This window comes from Wolffia australiana, chromosome 20, assembly GCF_029677425.1.
Source record: "Wolffia australiana isolate 7733 chromosome 20, ASM2967742v1".
Lineage (NCBI taxonomy): Eukaryota > Viridiplantae > Streptophyta > Magnoliopsida > Alismatales > Araceae > Wolffia > Wolffia australiana.
In genome coordinates, this window is record NC_135854.1 from 4,741,457 (window position 1) to 4,747,030 (window position 5,574).

Below are 5,574 nucleotides of genomic sequence, written 5' to 3' on the forward strand. Positions count from 1 at the left end.
TGTGCTTGATTGTGTTGTCCTAATGTCAACATTAATTGCAATTTGAATCAATAAAGTTCCTAATGCTGACATGTGACTGATTCTAATTAAATGTACTGCAATTTGATTTTTTGTATTTTATTATGTTGCCATGTGCTAGACATGTCTATTTGTGCTTACCATTGAATAGGGTTAAACATTAAAATTTGATTGGTGCATTATGGTATCATGGATCATGATTACATAATGACACATTTTTATAATGATTTTAACATCTGTACATTGGTTACAGCAAGTGATCAGACATTATCCCAAGAAATAAGTTTACAACACATCGGCTAACTGTGTTAAATCTTTGTAAATGACATTTTGAAATTTATAAAACCATTTATATAATTCCTTTAAAACATATTCTGAATTAAAACATTATTTTCTTCATTATTATAAAACCCCAAAATCCCAGAAAATACCAAAAATCCAAAGAAATTAGGGTATCATTTAAAAAATGGATTTAATCATTTTAACCTGGATAACATCCATATATTATCATTTAAATCTCTATATATATAAAGGAAATTCGTGTACCCTTCTGGCCTCTGATTGGCTGAGAAGAGTTGGAGAGAGAAGAGAGAAAGAGAGGGAGAGAGAAGAGAGAGAAAACAGCAATTCCCTTTGGGTTTTCCATTCGCTTCTCCCGCTCCCCAAATCTCCAAATCTCCTCTTCTCCCGCTCCCAGCCTCTTCTACTCGGATCAAGCTTCTCCTCATAACGAAAAACAGCATTTCTCGATCGACCTCCCATCTCTCGCATGACAGAGACCATCAGCCTCTTCTCCTCGGTCTTCTTCAAATCTCGAACGGTATTCCCTTTGGGTTTTTCATTCATTCGCTTTGGGTTTTCTGGGTCTCTTTGGGTTTTCTCGATGTGTTTCGTTCTGGTTCTCTTTTTCGATCGCTTCCTAAACGCAATTCTAATCCAATTTTCCGGGTTTTTTTTTTTGATTTGATTTCTGAACTGGATCGCGGCGCGGTAGAACAGCCCCTCCCCGACCAAGCTCGCGGATACGATCAGCAGAAATTGCGGAAGAAGATCACCTGCCATGGGAACATGCTGTAGAAGAAGCTCCGGATTTCTTCGTCCTCCACGTCCCTGATCGCCCGAGCGTAGGGCGACTGCTTCACCACTTCGTCCCTGATCGCCTGAACGTTTTTCTGGTAATCTGAACGGTTTTCTGCTTCAACTTAACTATAAGGATCTACATCAGCTTTGTGGAATATGAAATCATTGAGCGTTTACATCTCCACATCTCTCGCTCCCAGCCGCGTTCTCCTTCCCCGTTCTCCCGCTGCGTTCTCAAATCACGAACGGTATTGGCCAAATTCAAAGCATGTCATTGAACGTGAAAGGGCATTGGCCAGAATCATAGCTTCGAGAATGAACGTGAATGTGAAAGGGTATTGTCTCGCTTATCATCAGTTTCTTCCTATATGTTTCTTTGTTTGTCATCAGTCGCTTATCATCAGTCTCTTTGTTTGTCAAGCCTGGCCGATTTCACTGTTCCGAGCTAAATGTTTCTGTTTTATGCCGGTTAAATCGCTAGAAAGATGACCCTTTGTTCCGAATTTGAGAACGAGTTTCAGTAAAAAATCGATGATCTTGATCTTAGATAGATCAAGTTTAACGATCTTAGGCTTTGTTCCTCGCCCTCGATTTGCTGCGGACGTCGATTCCTGATCCACCAATCCTGTCAAGGAGATATTTCAGTCGCTAGAAACCAACAAGAATGTCTGAATTGGCAAATCCGATTAAATCTGCGATGATTGAGAAGAGATTTTGAATCCAACGCTCCTTAAGATGAGCTAAAGAAGAGTAAGAATATTCGAAATGCACGCTCTTCATTTCCTCTTCCGCGATGGAATAGAGATCGAAATGACCTAGAAATCAGCGGGAACGTTCGTTTAGAGCAAGAAACGATTCAAATCCTCACAGATCGCTGAAATGAGCAAGAAAACAGCGAGAAATTTTGAATTTAAAATTTTAAATTGTGAGCATTTCAATCGGTAGAAAGATGACCCTTTGTTCGGAATTTGATGCCAGACAAATTATGGTTTTTGGGTATTCAAGGCGACGTTATTTTCTTTTTTCCTGAGTGTATAATTCATGTTTTCCCATTTCGACGATCCTCCTGTTGATTTTACAACAACGAGTGAAAATTTTCCATTTCACGCCTGTTAAATCGTTAGAAAAAGGACCCTTTCTGTGGATTTGGAGGCCAGTCAAATCCAGGTTTCTGCGTATTCAGTGCAACGTTACTTTCTTTTTTTGTGAGAGTAAGATTCATGTTTCTCTATTTTGACGATCCACCTGGTCAATTTTTCTGTTAGGATTGAAAATTTTTCGTTTCATTTCATTTCATGCCGTTTCATGCCGATCAAATCTTTAAGAATTTTATCTGCCCGGGATCAAGTGGAGCTGATTTTTGGCCTGAGAAGAGTCGTAATTAAGCGTGCAAGCAAGTTACTTTTTTTTTGGGCCTTACTGTTTTGGATTTATCTGCATTCATCGTGCAAGCAAGTTCCTTTCCCTCTCGCCTGACCTCTACCTCCCTCTCTCTGCTATCTCTTCCTCTCTCGCAATTTTTCTGTTACGATTGAAAATTTTCCGTTTCATGCCGATCAAATCTCCAGAAAAATGACCCTTTATGCGGAATTGGAGTCTAATCCTAGCATGTCGGTATTGGCCAGGTGTCGGTAATGGCCAGAAAAATGATTTCATGCCGATCCTAGAAAATTGATTGGAGGCAAATCCTAGAAAAATAATTTCATGCCGATCAAATCAAAGCATGTCTGTATTGGCCAGAATCATAGCTTCGAGAATGATCATCGCCGTAATGTCTCGCTTATCATCAGTTCCTTCCATTTTGACTATCGACTGATTGTTTCCTTTATTTACGGTTGGTTTTTTGATCTTATCTCTGGATCTGTTTGTCAAGTGGTGTTTTCATGGCCGTTAGAACGTGAAAGGATAAGGTTAATTCCGAAAAAATCCTGGTTTTTGGCTATTCGATTAGTTTTGTCATGAACCCTATGGATTTTCTCATGCCCGTTTGCATTCTGGACGAGAAAAATTCTGTCAGCAAATTCTGGACGAGAAAAATTCTGTCAACAAATAAATAAAAATCAGGTTTTTTGGTGGCCTGTTCTCCTAATATGTGTTCTTCAATTTTTCTGTTAAAAGTCTTAAAGATTTGATCTGTTAATTCCGAAAAAATCCTGGTTTTTGGCTATTCGATTAGTTTTGTCATGAACCCTATGGATTTTCTCATGCCCGTTTGCATTCTGGACGAGAAAAATTCTGTCAGCAAATTCTGGACGAGAAAAATTCTGTCAACAAATAAATAAAAATCAGGTTTTTTGGTGGCCTGTTCTCCTAATGTGTTCTTCAATTTTTCTGTTAAAAGTCTTAAAGATTTGATCTGTTAATTCCGAAAAAATCCTGGTTTTTGGCTATTCGATTAGTTTTGTCATGAACCCTGTGGATTTTCTCATGCCCGTTTGCATTCTGGACGAGAAAAATTCTGTCAGCAAATTCTGGATGAGAAAAATTCTGTCAACAAATAAATAAAAATCAGGTTTTTTGGTGGTCTGTTCTCCTAATATGTGTTCTTTAATGATCAGGCGGAGCGCACATCTCGAGGTATAATCAGTAAAATCGTGGCGGATTTTGGCTGCCGCTGTGGAACTTTGGGGATTGCAAGTGCTCTAATATGTCCTTAGTGATCAGGCGGTTACCTCATTGCGAGATATAAATGGTAAAATTGTGGAGGATAATATTCCAAATATAACCTGTTAAGATTTTTTGGTCGTTTCTCCTCTAAATATGTTCTTCAATGATCAGTCGGAGACCACATTTGGAGATATAAATTATCCTCCACGAATTTCCTTTGTTGGAGGATATAAATTATCCTCGCTGTTTTAAACAACATGCGTCTTCAAATACACATTTATCTAACTCAATGTCATCTTGCACTTTCTCTTTTCCCTCTCGGAAATCATGAGTTCTCCCAATTCAGTCTACTCAGTTTGGTCATCTCACTTTCGCTGTGGAAAACAGGGCAAAATTTACAATTTATAATCGAGCCAAAATCAAGTCAAAATTTTCCCTGATCTTTGGTTCCTTCTTTGAATCATGTCTTCCTCTCAAAGCCAACTCAACAATTTCCATCCAACTCAATCCACATAATTATTTGTTCTTTCCTTCCTTTCAGGTGGAAGGTCAGGCTGAGGGAGTTCTCTTTCATCATTTAAATGCGACAGCTTTCCGTTACACTCTACTGGGGCCTACAATACATTGCTCAGCACAGCATGCCAAGACCATTACTCAGCATCATCTACTGGACTACATATCACCTCAGCAGCACAAAATGTTTTTCCTAAATCAATTTCCCATCTTCAGTTCATCTCCGCAACGAGCTCTGTCAAACATCAAGACTTTCAGTTCAGGATGATAATGGCCCTGCTTTTCACCTTTCTCTCTCTACGTCACGCGAGCATTGCGAGCGGGCCCCACTAGTGCAAGTAAAAAATATTGATACTAGTATAGTATTTAGCATGCTATCAGTAGGGCATTGGGCCCAATTTAATATATTCGTACATGGATTTTTTTCTATCATATGATACATTTGGGAAAAAATATTTTATGGGGTTGTTAATTGTAAGGCCTCTCTCAAGGTTGGTGCATCAGACCATTATGGTAGCTTTAAGTTTCTTTTAGCAACTATAAGCTTGCATGCTTTCAAGTATAATACACTGTGTGAAGAAGTAAATTCAATATTTTCCTGGTAGGTCATTAAATAACATACTGGCTCATTAATTCAGATATTAGTGTTCAAATATTTTCTCTCATTGTGATTAAAAAAATATACCAAATTTTATAGGTTAATAATTCACAACTTGTTTTGGTCATAAACCCTCTCACACATCACTTATCTTCCATGGCAGCAAGCAAAAAACACACACATTAATCTCATGATTTTACATGTTTATTTGAAATAAAAGTGACATATATGCATGCTATCAAACTTAGAATGGTTAATTCTGTTTTTTGAGTAATGTTATGAGTTTTATTTTTTATAGAATTTTCAAATGCATAATTTATAAAGTAAAATAATTTATTATGTGGAATATATTTTCAAATTCATTTTTAAAAGGTCTTATGGACTGAAAGAAGCTTTTTTATATGATTTAATTTCATTGCACCAAGTGTCGCATTCAGATTTATCCAGATTGTGACCAATATATAGTGATGAACAGACATTGGCTGTGGTGAAGAATAAATAAATGGTCTCATTATGACATTTTAATTTGTGACGCCATAATACATCACTCGAGGAACCAACTTTCCCCCTCTGAAAAATGGTGCCAATGAAATGGTTTCATTAAACACAAAGGAACACACCTTGCTTCTACATAATCCAAAGATTAAATCACAATGATGGGATGGAACAAGACAAACACGTGGTAATGCATAGTAAGATATAACAATAAAAGCACCCTGAATGCACATTTTAATATTTAGCAAACTGTTGCATTTATC

The 5,574-nt window shown here is 37.5% G+C and overlaps 1 long non-coding RNA gene across 2 annotated transcripts; it reads left to right on the forward strand.

Annotated features, from left to right (window-relative positions):
• Positions 1-621: 621 nt before the first annotated feature.
• LOC144716248 (uncharacterized) lies at positions 622-4,673 on the forward strand. 2 transcript variants are annotated; one of them, XR_013584864.1, is made up of 5 exons: positions 622-838; positions 1,013-1,193; positions 1,299-1,433; positions 3,657-3,790; positions 4,247-4,673. It is a non-coding gene; the product is annotated as an uncharacterized LOC144716248 (long non-coding RNA). The 2 variants fall into 2 exon arrangements; XR_013584863.1 differs by having other exon boundaries at positions 626-838; positions 1,018-1,193.
• Positions 4,674-5,574: the final 901 nt, after the last annotated feature.